Source organism: Equus przewalskii, chromosome 7 (assembly GCF_037783145.1).
Source record: "Equus przewalskii isolate Varuska chromosome 7, EquPr2, whole genome shotgun sequence".
Taxonomy (NCBI): Eukaryota; Metazoa; Chordata; class Mammalia; order Perissodactyla; family Equidae; genus Equus; species Equus przewalskii.
Genome location: NC_091837.1, coordinates 25,068,320 through 25,086,368, shown reverse-complemented (window position 1 = coordinate 25,086,368; position 18,049 = coordinate 25,068,320). Strand labels below are relative to the sequence as shown.

Genomic DNA, 18,049 nt, shown 5'->3' with positions numbered 1-18,049 from the left:
TGTGGGTGTAGGTTCAGAGATGAGCAAAGCCAAACCTTATTGTTTGAGGGCAAAGGCAGGTTTTTTTAGGGAAAGACAAAATAAAAATCCAAGTTGGAACAAATGAGGCCAGAGGTGAGACCCTCTTGGAGGCAGTTTGAGTGCTGTCTGTCTGGCGGTGTTCTCATGTCTCACCCCCAGTTGTAGGATGGAATTCAGAGCAGTTTTGGACGATCGTTGGCTATTTCTAGAAAGCGGCGTTGAGTTCTGCCCACCAGCAGGCTGTGGTTAGGTAGGCTGCCTTTCCAGGTAGGCACAGGCTGCCACCAGGACCTTCGTGTGCAGGTTAGCATCACGAGTCTGAGACTCAAGTGGGAGGCAGATTATCCATCCCCGGGCCTTACAGGAAAAGTGGGTGAAGTCGTTACGCAGCTGAGGCCAGCGTCTTCCTCCCAGAGTTGCTGTGAGTCCTGGCACGTTAGCATGAGCAGCCCGCAGAACTGTGGAGCCCCTGCAGGGAGGGTCAAGTGACATTGTGGACTGCTGAACCCTAACGTGAACCTAGTCCCCCAGGCTTCCTGCACCTGAGGTGGAACTGCATTGACACCCTTTATCCATGCTTCCCGGTGACAGAACACAGCTTCGTCTAGCACACTGACGTCCTGCTGTTGGAGGAGTAACCAGAAGTCTCATAAGCCACCTCCGTTTTTTTAGGTGAAGATCCCAGGTTTTTGTTTGTTAAAACTCTTGTGTTCATAATCTGTAGGTTGGGCTTCTGGCCACTTCAGTCCACTTTCTGCAAAATCCTGCCAGGTTATTTTTCACCATTCCATCACTTCTTCTGACTCTGGATGATACAGTGAAGGCGTTGACGAATGTGTAGGGCCTTAGAGCTTCATTTACGATCTGACCTGTGAATCGTGGACTCCTGTTATAAATAGACACACTTAATGTGCCAAATCCAGAAATAAAATATTTCAAAAGTCTTTTTTACGGTCGCTGTGTCAGCCTTTGTATGTGAGTATCTTCTACATCCAGTGAAATTACTAAAACATTCACATGACAAGCATTTTCCTCATTTGAATGAAACTAATTTGAATATATTTACAAATACCGCCCCTGTAAAAGGATACCTAAGCCCCTCCCTTTATCTTCAAGGCCCACCCCCACAGCATGAGCCTGACAAGTAGCACAGCTCATACAACACTGTTGAGCTGCACTGGGAAATGTGGAGCACACCGCTCGTGTCAGATGATCCCAGCGCCGTCTCCGTGTGTGTGCGCCAGGCCGTGGGGCACAGGAGCAAGATGAGGAAATGAAATCCTCTGGAGCTCCCAGGGGGCTGCCGAGGGAATGCCGGAGATGGTCTGGTTCCAAGGACTGTCTTGTACCATGGGGGGCCTGAGCTGGGGCAAGGACAGCATGGGGAAGAGCAGCCAGAAGGGACTGGTCAGTCTAAAAAGGAGGACTGGCCATAGATGACCTTGACCGTGTTATTCACCAAAGGAAGAATATTTCTAAAGTAGCCCGAACTTAAAGAAAGATGAGACCGTTAGAAACGTGAGCTCCTCCGCGAACGAGCAGCCCTCACTATTTTCACAGTTGTCCGTAGTCAGAATGAGAGTCAGAAAAAAAGGACCGGGAAAGAAAAGCAGAATCGCAGCTCCCAGTGAGGGCACTGCGTCTTCTGGACACACTGTCCGAGGCAAGGGCCAGCAAGCAGAGGGGCTTTGAGGGGAGCAGCCTGCATACCAGAGACTAGTTGTCTCTTCTGTGGGCTATGAGTCTTTTCCCCTCGATTGTACACAGGATTTTATTGATTTGCTTTGATACACCTTGATACACACATGCATATACACACGTCATCATTCCAAACAGTATTTTAAATGACGGTATATTATTTAGAGACTTAAAATTGTGGTTTTTAAATGTTACCAAACATATCGATGTCTATAATATACTGAATGATTTTACCATCTTAATTTGAACTTTAAGAACAAGTGTGCAAAAATACCCAGCAGATGACCCACGGGGATGTGAGGTGACAAGATATGGTTTTTTCTATTTGTGTTTTAATTTCTTTATAAGTCTTTAGGTAAATATTAGATTATTAACTAGTTACCTCTGTACTCTACTAGTCTGAAGAGAATTATAGACTTTAGAAAATATATATAATTTACATTAAAAAATAATGCACTTGTTATTTGTTGGAGAAATTTGGCATCTTAAAAGATTCCCCAGTTAAGAGAAGTAGAGTAATTTTATAGGTTGAAATAATATGCAATATTGTCTGAGATTTTTTAAAAGGAAATTATAAAGAACCTAGTTTCTCAAGTCATAGCTCACTTGAGTTGTATGCTCACGTTTAGGCTTACCTACTCTTAAGTATTGATGTCTTGATCATTGATCTGATCGGTAAGGCTAGTGTAAGGAGTTTAGGAAGTTCAATTTAATTTAGCCCTGGTGCAAAAATCCTGTCTTTTTTATGAATTACTATGTGTAGCGCTGTCTGTCCCTCCACCCATCAAGAACATAAGCTGCATGCGGACCGGATTTGTATCTGTTTTACTCTTTGGCGTGTCCAGATGTCCTCCGTAGTGCCTGGCCCATAGGCACTCAGAAAAAGGTGCTTTCTTTGTTGGAGTGACCTGTGATAATTTATACGCCCCACAGAGGGAAGTGGGACCTCCCCTACGCCCCGAGTTCACGACACAGCCGACAAAGGATTTGTCTCCAGAGCACTGAGTTAATTTATGCAGTCTTCCATGTTGTACTGGAATACCTTCATTCTTGTTCTTAATACAGAAGCTTTTTTAAAAAGATAAACAGCATTTCAATTGATACCTGTATCTTTAAATTTTATTTTAAACTGGTATTTTATAACCTGAGTAATTGTTTTTACTTTGGAAGAGACCTTTTCCAAGAAGAAAACCATTTTAAGATTTACCAGCTCAACACTCATTTCCTTAACCTCGCCAATATATTTGTGCAAATCACAAAGTTTAAATTATGGCTCTTTTTATAAACAGGGTTTCCTGGTGACCGTGGAGCCTGTATTTTCATTTTCCCCAGCCTGGAAAGCTTTTCTTAAAGTGTTAGTACATGTAAAATGTTAAGACTTTTGGCATGATTTCATAAATTTCTTGGGAGCCTTTAAAATTCTCTAAGATTTATATAATTATTTAGAAGTTTCCTTAAAAACAGGAATTCCTTTGCCTTCAAGAAACATTAAGGCCTTTTAAAAACCAGCGTTTCCTTGAGATTCACCAACTGTTCTGGATCAGAGCCCCCCCGTGGAAAGTGTGCGTTGGGTCAGCTTCCATGTATCCATTTCATGTCTCCGGATAAAGGCAGCTTTTATAGCCATAATACTAGAATCTCTCCTTGGGGTTCCAGAATTCTCTTGCACTCACCCTCTCCATTTCTCAGTTCACGTAAGCATTCATACAGGAAAAATAGAATCTCATACTGTCAAATATTGGGGAGAAAATTATTATATTCTTAGACAAATTGGAGTTTACATGCAGCCCTTTTCTTCCAAGCAGCAGAAGGCAGGAAATGCATGTGTTCTGACCCGACGTAGTGAAGTAGGCAGAGCAGTGCCTTTCTGCACACCTGCCTCCCCAGGAGCCTGCAACATGGGGAAGAAACCCGCTCAAAGAGGCTCCCTAGTAGTCTTTCACTGATGGGTGCCTTTCCCTCCGGGGTCAGTAGCTTCTGTTCCAGGAAGGAAGCCGCACATGGCTGAGACTTGTCCCTCCTGAGAGCCCTGTCCACCCACTAGCAATCCAGGAAACCCAGGAGAGCAGGGTACACCCCCAGTCAAAAGGGAAAAGGGCCTGCCTCAGCTAGAGCGACTCGAACCCAGAGTTCCTCGGCCACACGCTGTGACGTGTGGGGCCAGATGAGTCTTTGTTGCAGGCGCCGCCCTGGGCGTTGTAGGCTGTTTAGCAGCATCCCTGACCTCTGCCCGCTAGATGCTAGAAATGCCCCTCCCCCAGTTGTGACAACCCACAATGTCACAAGACTTCCTTGGGGGCACAGGTGGTGAGAACCACTGCTCTAACCTGACCTGACTCTCAAATGTTCGTCAGGAGGAGGGAACTCCCTGTGTGCGTTCTCCCTTTGATTCCGACTGCTTACCCTTGTCTCAAATCATAAAATTTACATACTCATTCACTAATTTGGACCCAAAAAGTCAACTATATTTTGCCTCAGCCACAAAACAATGACTGTGGATTCTCTGAGCAAAAAAAAAAAGCTTATGTAGATGGTGTTCTAAGCAGGTTAGAGTCAGGTTGCAAAAGCAAGATAGTTCCTCACCAACGCCCGAAGGGGCGTTACTTCCACCTCTCCACCAGGTGAGAGCGGCCTCAGCAAGGGGTCGCCACCTTCCTCTCTCGGCTGCAGTTCTGTTTAGCCATCTGAGGCACGGCACCGATTGTTGGTTTAAATGGGCAGCACAAACCCCATCTGAATAAAGAATTTGTTAGTGTCTACATTTCTTTCAATCTTCTGTATGAAGAGAGAAATCTCAAGTCTCTCCTCTAACTAACCAGAAAATCTTACAAGTTTTTATATCTTTAGAAAGAGGTGTCATTGAAATTGTGATACAATTTAAATTATCAAGTTAGGCAACAATTAGAAAGGCAAACTTTTAGAAATTAAAAGTTACATTTTAAAGAAATCAGCAACAGTCTTTCAAGTCCACAGAACAGACGTACACATTTCCACAGAGAATAGCAGAGTAAGCTTTGTTTTAACAGAATCAGCTTCTTAGCCCAGAATGGTGTCTGCTTTTCTGCAGCCTTAGGAGCAAGGAAACATTTTCTCTTTTTCTGAGAGATTTTTTTCACAAGCAGCATCCTCAAGAGTAAGCACTGGAGTTCTACTAGTCAGCACCAAAAATAAAGAAAGAAATAAAAAACAGACCTGAGAAACTGAAAACTTAAAATCTGGGAAAAGATAAGGGCAGAGAGGACTTCTAGCAAATGAAATATGGGACCAGCGCTGTCCTGCCTGTGCAGAGAGGGCGCTTTTAAGCGTCTGTGGCTGCAGCCTGTCTTCACCTGGGGAGAACAGTAGATTCCGTCCTGAGGGCAGGCCTCACATTCAGCCTGGTTTGGGATGCAGCCCAGCCCTGCCACTTGCTAGCTGTGACTTTAAGGAAGTCCTTGAACCCTCTGAGCCCGTCCGTCATTTTGTAAATAAGGATAACAGTGTCTGCCCCTCGGAGTGAGTAAGCGCTCGCTCGGGGGACCCTCTGTTTCTCCTGTTTCCCTGGGGCTGGCGGCTGTGTCGCTGCTGCGCCTCCCTTCCCTTCCCCCTGCGTCATCCCTGCCAGAATAAATTCCCTTTAGAAGTCGTTTTGCCTCTGTTGGATAAAAACTCAGCTTTCCCCCATTTCTGTCTCTTCCATCTCAGCTTTTCTGAGCAGCTTTCAATAAACAACTTGACTCCAACCCTAGCTTTTCTGTCTAACCTTATTTTCCACCACGCCCCAGAAAGTCCTTTCTGTGTCAGTTTAATGGTCTCACTGTTACTTCACGTTCACCTCACGGGAAGTGCCTCGCATGTCAGCCCTGCCCCTCCTTAAGGCTCAGCTCTGGGCCCAGCCTCTTCGGAACAAAACCGTCTTGGTCCCTGCAGTTCTTATCCACCCAGCATCCGTGAGGCTGCCCCACATGCCTGCAATGTGTAGGGTCCCAGGAATGCTGAGAGGAGGGGGACACGGTCCCTGCCTGCCAGGGACTTACACAGCCTCGTCTGGGGCACGGGCTGATAAATAAGAAAGAGCTTCAGGTGCTGGGGTGGGTGACGCTTCATGGCCTGCCCTTCCCTGGCCCCTGCACCTGGTGTTGACCTAATGAAGATTCAGTTTTACTTTGTTTTCTTTGTACTCTAGTGGCTGAGTCTCATATCCGCAATAAATGGTAGGCAGAGGACTAAGTACACAGTATATGCTGGCTTGATCTTTCACCTCTATGTGCATGTTTTAAAAGAGGATTGTTTGCCCAGCCTATCATAATAGGCCTTGTAAACTTCAAAAGATAAATTAAAAAACAAAGTCAATGGTGATGTTAAGCCCTGATAGTCACCATAACCTCTTGGTGGTTGGAGTGGTTCCTAGGCTTTTAGAATTCATGGAACAGGGCATTTTTTTCATCGGGACATTCTCAAATGCAAATAAAGACTTGTCCTTTGAATGGAATGAAGTTAGCTTTACGGAAAAGTCGCTGCGTTGTCCAGATTTTTCTCATTTTGTCACAGACCAGGAAGAACATCATCAAAGCTTGGCATGAGCGTTTCTTGAATTTCTGAGTTTCTGATTCCGCTGAAAAGTTCATAAAGTGTGCACCGAGCCCTTAGTTTACACGTGGCACAGCTGTGCCTCGAGTGTGATGCTGCTCCAGTGTCAGCACTAAGAATTTACACGCTTGGCTCTTAACAGAAACAACGTTTCTGGGTGTAAATAAGCTGTACCCAATAAGATCCTGTATGTTACAAACTCTAGAGAACGTCCCGAACAAGCCACACTTTCCTTCCCACTGAAGTTAAACTTTATTCCACCTTATGTGGCTTGGTAGTTATTTGGTCTTTTATTTGAAACTCCCCAAAGGCCCACGTGAATCAGCTGTCCTTCCCTCCTCTGCCTTATTTCCATGCCAATCTGAGAAATGGTCCCAAGTCCTCGCAGCTCACTAAGACAAGGTACTCTACCTAACGGGGAGGGAGGATGTCAAAGTTCGCCCAAGATCACCACGAATTCTCCCCTCTGGAGAGCCGCGCTTAGAGGGCCGGCTCAGGTTGCCAGAGGGCGGCGTCTGTCGTTCTACGCCAGGTGCTGCTGACGTAGCGGGGAGCAGAGAGAGCAGCCCTCCTGCTCCCGGAGTGTCCATGCTAGTTATGTAAGAATGATAAATGAATGACTGAAGTTTACGTAGTGATCACTGCTATGAAGACGTCAGGTGGGATGGTGGGGTGAGAACGGCAGTTCGAGTTAAATTGTTAAATTATTCTTGCAGTGCAAGGTGCGACCGGCCACAGCGGACTCGGTGAGGGTCTGCCTGGAGGCCAGGGAAATGCGTGTGGGTGGCTGTCCGTGGTGGAGACATCACAGCAGCAAGCGCACAGCTCCAGGCACAGCCCGCGCGGCCCGACACGGTCCTCCCCAGCCACAGGGGCTCTTGAAATTTTCATTAATTCAAATTAAATGAATAAAGTGAAAAATGTGGTTCCTCAGACACGCCAGCTACAGTTCAGGTGCTCAGTGCAGCCAGCTCGTGTGGCCAGCGACTGCTTCACTGGACAGCAGAGAGCAGAATGTTTCCGTCATCATGACGGGTTCTGCCAGAGAGCGCCTCTGTTAGGTAAACTCTTAATCTTCATAACAACCCCAGTGAAGAAGGTGCTGTCTCCCGTTTTGCAGGTGCAGACAGTGAGGCACAGGGGGTTATATGTAACTCGCCCAAACCCACATAGTTAGTCAGGGCTAGGATTCACATTGTGGCAGGCAGGGTCCAGAGCCTGGGGGTTAAGCCCTGCCCCCATTCATCACTGTTGTTCACAGATGAGCACAGCTCGGCTCCACAGTCCTCTTTCATCTGGGCTGCGCCTGATGGAGAGGGCTATGCTTTGGTAACGTCTTGTCATCGGAGGCCGCGAGATTCAGCTAAAAGAAATTCTGAGCTGAGGGTTAGGTCTTTTCTGACTAAAAATATAGGCCTATGTTAGCACAATTTCTCCCTCCTTGAAAAGAAATGAGAATAGGGAGCTACAAAGCACCAGGAAAAGACCAAATTTGTGTTCCATCTCAATAAGGCAAGTAGTGTCAGCACTCCATGCCTCAGTTTCCCAGTACATGAAGTTAGGAAGCAATAGGACCTATCTCATAGAGCTGTTGTGAGGATTTGACCAGATAAGGCACAGCATGTAGCACACAGGACGCTAGGTAAGTGGCACCTGTTGTCAGCATCGTCATCCCTGCTCCATTCTATAAGGGCCACACTGGGATGGAATGTTCCAGAATGCACAGTGAGCAAGCAGAACTGATAACTTCTCCCAGAGCTGCAATGAGACCTTCTGGTTCCAAACACCACACGTCTGGAGTTGGAGAACACTACTTCAGGAAGGCCCGAGACAGAGAAGTGCCAGCCTTTGTAAACAGATTTGCATTTAGCTCATGCATTTAGTGCTTGTAAACCTAGGCAAGTGTTCTACTCCTCTGAGCCTTAGTGCCTTAAAAAATGGTATAATTGTACCTGTCTTGCATGATTGCTTTAAGTATTAAGTGACTATCTATCTATGAGCCTGGCACATAGACACTTGGTAAATAATAGCCATAATTACTATTTTATGAATGATTTTCAGCTTTTCACAACTAAAAAATGCCTTTGAGTATTTTCTTGCCCAGACACCTTGACCTGGCTGTGTTAGGACGGAGCTGGGAGAGATGAGACAGGTTATCATCCCACCCACCGTTGACATGCTTTAAATTGCACTGGCAACACCCTGGGAAAGCAGGATGGAGACGGCCGAAAAGCATCACTGGGCGTGCGCATGGCAGCTGTTCACTGAGGTTGAATCTGCTTCCCGCTCTCCCACAACCAGCAAGAAGTGTGTCTGCCCGTATGACCTGAGGTGGCCATCCTGCCCATTATGAAACTGGGAGTAAAGACAAATTCCACAGGCTCCAGACTAACCAATCAGCTTAACCAGAGTTGGATCAACCAGAAGAAGCTGAAACAACCAACCTAAGAATTTTGGACGTCAAATGGAAAATCTGGGCACTCTAAACCAAAATTGCTAAGTTCCAAAAGTGTGGATGCATCGGGTGCTTATTATTAAAAGTATTTAAATAAAAGTGGGCCCTGAAAGAGTGTGTCATGAACCAAGGGTTATAATCAATCCCGCCCTGGGAGCATGAGGTCAAATACGAGAGGAAAACAAAGCAAAGGCCGTGTACAAATGGAAAAAGTGACGAAAGTGCCAGTGAAAAATAGCGACAAGGTGAAGGACAGTAAGAAGAGAAAATGCTGCCCGGCTTCCTTTGAAGAATCCCGATGAGTAGAAGATGCAGGAATTATTTTTCCCAGTTTCATCAGCTCTCCTCCCACAGCTAGTAGATAATCTATGAAGTGCAGTTCCTCTGCCTTTTATTCTACTTTTCTTTCTTTCTTTTCACTTATTTCTACTGGGTTAATGTACTAATGGTCATTTATCTATTAGGATCCAAATTGGTGGCAAAGACAGGCCCTGAAACAACACACACGGCACCTGCGTTCCGTGCAGCGTCTCCCGCGTATCAGCTTCATCTGGATCTCCGCGCTGCCTGGTCGTTTTCAGTGAGCAGCCTTCCTAACATACGGATGTCATGTAGGGAGCACTCCTCCTCCCCTGGAACTTCATGCGCGGATTACTAAAGAACCGGAATGCAGGGCTCTGGGAATTCTCTTGTTCCCTGACGTAATAGAGAATCATTGTGAGCAGGAAGAACTTGATGAGAGTCAGCCTGAATGTCATCAGTAAACGTGCCTCATTTATTCTACACAGCGCAGGAAGCTCAGAGAGAGGAAGCTTCTAGAGAAGTGAAGAGTCCCTGTCAGGACTGTCAGACCACTAGATGGAAAAGCAGAGGGTCAAGCAACCGTAGGCGGACATGCTGAAGCCGTCAAAACAAAGTCGTAGGAAATGAAGATCTAGGTAAATGCCTTCTTTCAAGAATAAGTCTGTCTTCTTTTAAAAGTATTTGTACTCAAGCTGTGTTCTGTAGAAATAAATATCCAATAAAAATAAATATTTTATTAGTGATCAGCAGAGGATATGTAATTACCAAAATTAAATGCCTGGCCATGGTGACTTCAGTCACTGAATTGACTATTGTTGGAGTATTTTAATAATTTCAAAGATCTCTAATGTCCTTTCTGTTTAAAACTCTTCTGAAATAATCAGTGTGGGCCCATTCTGTAGAGGGACAAGTCAGGAGGCGACTTGTTTTTGCTTGATTGCCTTGATAAGTTGTAATGCTGTCCCGGATGCCGTGGTGGGGACCGGGCAGGCCTTTCAATGGCATCACGAGAACAATCTCTTTTCTCTAGAAGCGATAATCATCTCAGATGCCCATTGGTTTAGCTAAATATGTTCTATAAGCGCTAATGAAACAATTGACTATTTTACTTTTGTAAGTAATAAAGGAAAAGTATGGCTAAATTAAAGTGTATAGAGCGTCAGTTAATAACACCTTTCTTTCCTTAAAACCTATACTGTAATTAGGCAGGCCTGCGGAATGGCTAACAGAAGCCCTGTCAATTGAAATGGTTCATCTGTTTGGCAAACCACATAGAGACCTTTAAAGCAAGTGAACACGTCTTCTCAGCCTAGGAAATACAATTCAGATAGTGATCACCCAGCACTGAGATTTAGGAAGTGTCTCCTACTTCATTAGTGTGGAAGGACAGCTTGGCATTTGGGTCACTGTACCTTCCAGTTATCCACCAGTAGACAATTAAAACCTACGGTGATCACAGTCATATGCAGAAATGGAAACACTTATCAGATATGACCTGCTAATTTTCCCTTCCACTTAACGGAGAATATCACTCAGTAGAGAATCATACGTATGGTAAGTTGTGAGATTTATATGTCCTTAAATTATTGGCTCAGGATCATGTTGGTAAATGACCAGCTTGTTAGAAGTCCACAAATGGCATCTCTGTTTAGTTGTAAGTGTGTTCAGCTCTAGCTTATGAAACGAGGCTATTTGGGTGATCCCCAGGGGGCAGCCATCCTGGAAGCTGCCTGGGCAGGAGGAGGACACAGGGAGAGCGGGGAGGGCGGAGCAGAGCCACCACAGCCCCATGCCTGCTGGCCGCCTCCTCCCCTAGAAGCAGCTCCCCTCTGAGGTTTCTCTGAAAGAGCTGTGTGAGTGCTGGCATCGTGCCTGAACAGCAGCCCCTCCAGTCAGGAGCGGGGGGTGCTGGTGCTCCTGCCTCCTGGCCCGTGGTCTGTCCCCAGGTGTTGGCGTTCTGGCTATTAAGTTGCCCAGTTTCCCGTGAGGTCCAGGGCACACCCAGAAGGTTCCATATGGTTTCAGACCATGCATTTGCCCACCTTGGCCTCACAGCCCGCTTGGAGACACTGAAACAGACTTGCTTTCTTCCTGAGACATTTTCACACGGAAGGGCTAAGCATCCCCCCCTTCCAGTGTACGGACACTCGACATGGTTTTTAAATAGAAGCCAAACAGAAACTCTTAAAGTATGAGATAATCAGACTGTAGAGAAGGCAGTTAATAAATCCATCATGTGGGCCCCCAGTGACTGTAGACTTCCCAGACAGCCACATATCATGTTTCCATGTCTAATTGCCAGTCTCTCTAATCAAACTATTACAACCTTAATGGTAGGCTGTACATTCTTTCAGAGGGAAATGGCTGTCAGTGTTGAAGAATTGTTGATGGGCCTTGCATTTTATGATGGATAATGTCAGAGAATTACAGGAATGTGTAATGCATGGGGGGGTGGCGCTCCTCCAGTGCTCATGATCATTTCTGCATATATCTCAGGGACACGAAATTGTTGCTTTTGTAAGAATTGCCTTCCTGTTAATTCTTCTTGGTTCTGTTAAACTAATCACAATTCTAGCAACCCACGACTACCCTGGAATGATGTAAAATGTATGATACCGTTTTGCTAGTGGATAGTTCATGATGATCTTTTTTAAAAGAAATTACTTTATAATTTTTTTCTGACTGTGAAGTAATGTAGGTTCATCATTAAAGAAGCTTTTGGCAGTACTAGAGTTTTTAAAAAGTAAAAATCACCCATAATCCACCATCTAGAGGTAAATTCTTTTAAGACTTTGTTGTATATCCTTCTAGATATTTTCTCTAGTTATAAAATATGTTTAAGTATTACAAAAGTGGGATATTACATATTCAGCTTTTAATATACTTTTTTGACTTAACCCATCATAGACGTGTTTCCTTGTCAGTGAATAGAGATCTGCGTTACCGTTTTAATTGTTGCCTAATTTCGGTGTGCCATGCTAACCCCTTACTGGCGGCCCTTCAGGTTACTTTCTGAGGTGGTTAGCTTGCAAAAAACGAGATGCTTTTTCTCATTGAGGTTTCTCCTGGAGTTTTCCTCTTTTAGCTTTTAGAGACATATCTGTTAAAAGAAGATGTGTGCTGCCTACCCAGTCAGAGAACAGGACCCCACAAAACGTCTCCATCCAAAGTTTCCACACTTGCACGAGTCCAAATTTAGTTCCGTTACCACTTCACCAGAACATGCTGGACATGCTGCTGTCCCCAAGGTCTGGACTCTCTCGTCTTAGCCTCCCGGTCACTGTGTCGTGGAGGTTCTATTATTATTCCTCGTGTTATAGGGGAAGACGCGGGGCTTAGGGAGGTTGCATCTCCAGGGGGGCCAAGTCAGTGTTGGGACCCAAGACGCTGACCCCTGGGCTAAGCTCCTAGCCACGCCTGTTCTATTAGTTTAGACGTTACCCTGATTCTTTGAGTGATTGGCAAACAGGATTTTTTTGTCACTTTAAAAAGTAAATTGCACCTTTTGCTTTCAACATTTTTTGCTTCCATTTTTTAATGATGTTCATTCTTTTGACCAAAATGTTTCTGGAGTGATTGTTGAATGCCGACGCTTTCCTGAAATGATGTCCTTTTTCTTGATGCCCTAACTTAGGGATTCTCAAATAACTTACTAGTTGAATTTCCTTTTCTTTTTTTAACTTGTTGAATTTCTTAAATACGTGTACAAGTAAAACTCATAGGGTCCTAAATTTAAAACAGTTTCTTTACCCAGGATTGCCGTGAATTCAGGATAGCAGTCGTCATTTTCAGAGACGCTAAGTTTCATTTCTTGAGAGCAGGTATTTTGGATGGAGAGTTGATGGCCTAATTAGCCTTGGACCTTTTTTTAGCATCTTGTAGAGTACTATAGATTGTTTCCAAGTAAGAAGTAGGTTTTCCTGTCCCTTAGGGCGCCTCGCTCTGCCTGCCTCTCTCATTCACTTCCCGGCATGGCTCCTCTCCAGTGAAAATGGGAGACAAAGGCCAGCAGAAAGTGCTTCCGTCTGCTTCTGTGTCTCTCTCTGTGGAAGTAACTGGAATTTCTTTGCTAACTCATTTCCATACTTAGATGAGGTTGAGGAAGTAGCTTAGTGCAGGGCTAAGGAAGCAACTTGGACGCATATTTATGTAACTGTTGACCAGTCTTTACATGAAAATAACATAGCTAGCATTTATTGAGTGCTTACTATATGCCAGACATACGTTGCGTTTAGCTCTTAAAACAGCCCTATGTGGGAGATATTACAGTGGTTTAGGTGACAAGATGCAGTTCAGATTTAACCCCAAACACAGTCTAACACCTCAAGACCTTGTCCATTCTGTCTCTGTTATCCCACTGTGTTAGCAGATCTTCTTTGGGCCTTAGTTGCTTAATCTTGAAAGAAAGAGGTGTTGGAATAGCTGATTTTGAAGGCTTCTTCACCTTCAGCCTTTTCTGAGTCCATGAATTTACTTAGGAAACCACCTCCCTGCTAGGAATCCTCTCTCCCTCTTAGACCTGGTCACTACGCTTGCTGCCTTCGTCCCCTGGCCAACCTTCGCTTTCCCCAGGCAGTGCTTGAGCTCCAGGCCACCAGGGCAGCACAGAAAGTGCCCACGAGAAAGTCACAGAGGTCCTGGTGCACAAAACGCAGAGACGCTGGGTCTGTCAGGGCCGGGCAGCTCCCGTTGGGCGATGGGCCTCTCAGAAGGTGCAGCGCGGGCAGGTGTCTGTTCGTCCATGGCCAGGGAGAACCATATGTGAAGCGGTTATAACTTATTCATGACCAGGATCTAAAATAGCTTGTTAATAACTAATTCACAGCCGCCACGTGAGTACTGGTGTGCTATTTTTTCAGATTCTAAAATTATTACCCTATTTCCACAGGCTTTGTGCTGAGTGAGAACGTAAGTCCACTTTTGATTGCCCAGGAACCGACATTTCTCATTTTTAAATGGCAGGACCCTTTCCTATCAAAGCTACTCCGTTTCTTTTCATCTAAGACATGTGGCCCAGGGGTACTTGGAAGTGTTGCTTCTGGCGTGTCAGAAAATCACAGGCTGAGGCCACGTTCAGGTCTGTGCTGCCGCAGTGCCCTGGACGAATGCAGTGTCGCTGTCCTCAAGGCCTCCGCTCAGGACCATTGTGAGGAGTGTCAAATTATCTGAAGCCGTTTCCGCAATGTCCGAGACCACATGCAAGGGAGGGGGAGGTGGTTTGCCAAGAGCAGCCCGACAGGGGGCACAAAGTGGGCAAGCCTCTGTGTGGGGAGGGGTGTGGCAGCTGGAGCGGCTGAGGGGACAGCGGAGTTGATGGAGCGCAGGGCCTGGAGGGGACCTGGTGTGGGACCAGGTGAGGGAGGGGCAGGCTGGCAGGGCATGGCCTCTGGGAACATGGGATCTGATCCCAGGAGCATCAGAGGGAAGTGAGATGGTCAGAGTTGTGTTTGACGATGAAAATGTAGGCAAGCTGGTGTGTGCACTTAGGAGAGAAGGTGAAGAGAAAGGCATGTGCTTCACGGGGGAAACGCTGTCTGGCTTCGGTTGCTCCTGACTGTAGCACCAGAACTGTTTCTGCAGCTGGTGTTTGAGCTGGGGCACTGCTTTTTGCCCAGAAACAGCCTTCTTGCTGACTCAGCCCCCTTAGGGCCCCGACAGCCTGACCTTGGAGAGGAAGAGGGTGAGTGTGGCCCTGGCTTTCGGACTGGGCACTCGCCAGGATCCTGAGGATCAGGACGCACATGTGACAGGATGCGACCGTTTTCTTCCTTCCTAAGCCAGTCTAGCTGCTTTATGAAGGCGCTGACTGGGCCCAGAACGCCCCAGACTCACCCGCTTCCTGGCAAGCTTGCTGCTGTTAAAGGGAGAACCGTTGGGAAGTCTGTTTGCTGTACTGGGTGGTCAGCAGCGCCGCTGAGTTGCTGATGTCTAACCGGGACTGCGAGAGTGGCGGGGACTGCGAGAGCGCTGGGTGGGTCCTGCATCTGCGTGAGCAGTGCGGCTCCAGGCCCATCCCTTTGCCCTGGGCTGGCGCTCGGCAGGAGGAACACTGCGTTCCCTTCCCCACTAAGAGGCTGCTGCCTGCACCTGGCTGTTTCTCCCCTCGGTTTCAGAGCGTTAGAGATCTGAGGCATACATTTCAGAAAGCATCTGCGCTTCTTGGTGAAACTGAAGGCTGCCCCAGCCCTGCAGACCCTCTCCCGCCCGCGGCCCCTGAGCGCTGAGAGCAGCCCCACAGACGCAGCGTTTCTTGACTTGTGTCTTCTCTGGCCAGCAGGATCTTTTCCTGTTCCTCAGACGAGTCTTGTGGGAACAGACGAACTATGTGATGGGGAAGCACTTTGTGCTCATGCAGGTAGAGACGCTGGTCAATAAAAGTACGCTGTCATTGCACATTAATGCCCTGAAGAGGGGAAGGAACTTACTCTTGAATTAGGATGAGAGTGGACTGGAGCTCTTGACGGGCCTTGTCCTCACGCTGTGCAGAGCAGGCCCGGTGAGGTGGGGCCTGAACTTCTCCGAGAACCTTCATCAGAAGCCTGTTATCACTGGGAGACGGTGCCAGCCCCTCCCTGCCCTGGAGGCCATCTTGGCCAGGTCTCCAGAACCCAGCTTTGTGGAATTGGGAATGGAAAGCCTTTTTCAAGTGTTAATTTTCTGACCATATAGAATGAACAGTAAAATTAACAGAAATTTAATACCTAGTGAATTTACCACAGAAAAAAACGTCTATGTGGCTTAACCTCCAACTTGCGGTCGAGGTCACCTGCTCAGCAGGTCCTCTGCCTTTGAGACATCCATTCCCGTTGCTTCTGCTAGAGTTCTTAGGGAGAAAACCTGGCGAGCTGTGTCCACTCGTGGGGGTGGGGCTTGCCCTCTGGCTGCCGCTGTGGCCTGGGCCTGGAAATGAGCCCCACTGTCCGCAGGCGGGCAGCTTCCCAGAGAGGAGAGGAGGGCCAGTGTGCAGGCCATGCTGCCTCTGGCTGAGTAAACAACAGTAAAATTGCCAGTGGCTCCCAGCAACGCTCAGAGACAGGATTGGATTGCCTCGTGGCAGCGCTGCAATGCCAAGAGCCCACGGTTTGTGGTAGATGCCCTCTGACACAGAAAGGGCAGGGTTTTGGAAGCTGTGCTCCGTGAGTGCTGCCCTCCATTACGGTTGACACAGCGAGAAGGGGTGAATGCCGTTGCTCCGGCAGGATGCATTATTCACCTGTAGTAGACGCCTGCATTTCTACCTTCATCCGTCACGCTCACCCTTTAGGGAGGGGCCATGAATGCTCCTTCACGTCTCTGACTCCCAGTGTCTTAGAGATTCTGAATTAAGCCTCTCAGGACCAGGTCCTTCTCTTCCTCCAGATTACCTCCATCTCTCAGCTGTTCTCTTTGGCCTAAATGGGATGCTGCTTTCATGTCAATTTACTCCTGCCAACTTCCTGGAAGGATTAACTCCTTCCTGATTACATGTCATCAGGAGCGGAGGGTAAAAGATTAAAACATCACCTTCCTTTAAGCCGCAGCAGCTCTTTGTCCTGGGGAAGTCAGTCACGTTGTTTCCTTTTGAGCTGATGAGCAGATCATTTAGTAATTTGGATACTGTTTGGCGATGTGGTTTGTTTCCCTGGACCTCAGAGGACCTGTCTCACAGCTGGAGAATGCCCTGCACACGTGGCGTCTCCTCGCTCGGGCTGTCAGTCCACATGGAATGTGGCAGAAGGGGCCCACGGTCAAGCGAAATGTTACAGGTGGAAAGACCCTTGTCTCCGAGCGTCAGCTGCAGGCGCGGTCCTCAGAGCTCCCTTACCCGCTTTGCACGCCATGTGCACCTCGTGTCCCTTCTTCTCAAGGCCGTCTGCCCATGGCGATGGGACGCTTCCTGGGCACGTTGTTCTCTCTCTCTCTCTCCCTCTCTCTCTCTCTCCCTCTCTCTCTCTCTCTTGTTACCTCGGAGAATTAACGAATTGCAGATTTAGTACAAGTCAAAGTCGTGGATTCACCGAGGCAGTTAGAATGTGAATACTCATTTAAATCGCATTTAAATTTGTTACAAATAAAATGAGGTGGCTGCAGAGCTTATATGGTCGCTCCCCTCCCTGCCCCGTGGTAGCTTATAGAAGCAAATGTTTATTCCCCGTATGGGCACACCTCGTTTTGCACTGTCAGTGCTCGAGGGAATTTTAGCGTGTCACGTTGTCTCTGAGCGAGGCGTGCCTGTGGATTAAGCTCTGAGAAGGCGGCCCATGGAATCAAAGGCTCTCAGCCCTGGAGACCTTGCCCTCCCTGGGGCCACGTCGGCACCCGATGGACTGGCACGTGGGGCCCACTGGTTAACGGGCTGACCTCGGCCTCCTGCTGGCCGGCACTGTGCGAGGGCGTGGGATTCGGGAGAACAGGCCTGCGGTTGGTGCTGGGAGGGGGACTGACTCACACTTCGTGCCATCACGAGGCAGTTAACTACAGTTGTGGGCAGGGCCGCGAGGGGCTAGGGGTGCATAACCTCTCCTAGTCTGGGGGCCAGGGCTTCTGGGAGGATGTGAGCCTGTGCTGACACCTCAAGGCTAAGCCGACGTCAGCTCTCGGGAAAGGAGGGCAGAAGGGAGGACTCTGTTCTGGGCAGGGGAGCCCCCGAGAAGGCAGGGGGTGGGAAGAGCATGGCCCGTGGAGGCCCTGGAGCACGCTGCGCTGTGGGGGCACCGAAGGCAGGGGAAGGGTCGCTCAGGGGCTGCTCTGAGAACGGAGCAGCGGGCGTGGGTGAAGGCGTTCACACAGGCTCCTGTTGTTTGCATCACCCTGGCTGCTGTGTGGCTAGTGGACTCGGGCAGGCAGAGGGGAGGGAGGGTTATTTCAGTGATTCCGGTGCAGGGGTGATGGTGGCTTAGGAGTGGAGATGGAGAAAAGTGAATGGATCTGAGAGCTATTTTCAAAGTAGGATCACTTTGCATTGCAGTCAGATGCCGCGATGGGTTGTAAATGAGTAATGAGCCGCTTGCCTCAGGTCGCACA

At 47.6% G+C, this 18,049-nt stretch overlaps 1 protein-coding gene and 1 long non-coding RNA gene across 5 annotated transcripts in view; one reads left to right on the top strand and one right to left on the bottom strand.

The window, feature by feature from the left end:
- CCDC92 (coiled-coil domain containing 92) overlaps positions 1-18,049 on the top strand; it is a 31,433-nt gene that overhangs the window by 5,678 nt on the left and 7,706 nt on the right. The window contains exon 2 of one of the 4 annotated variants that reach the window (XM_070629292.1): positions 9,532-9,681. The exons of the other annotated variants lie outside the window; for them this stretch is intronic. The gene's annotated coding sequence lies outside the window, so the exon portion shown is untranslated. The remainder of the gene's footprint in view (positions 1-9,531; positions 9,682-18,049) is intronic. 4 annotated transcript variants of the gene reach the window in all.
- LOC139084764 (uncharacterized) lies at positions 4,621-9,395 on the bottom strand. The gene is made up of 2 exons (XR_011542469.1): positions 9,256-9,395; positions 4,621-4,867 (listed from the first exon to the last, which is right to left on the bottom strand). It is a non-coding gene; the product is annotated as an uncharacterized lncRNA (long non-coding RNA).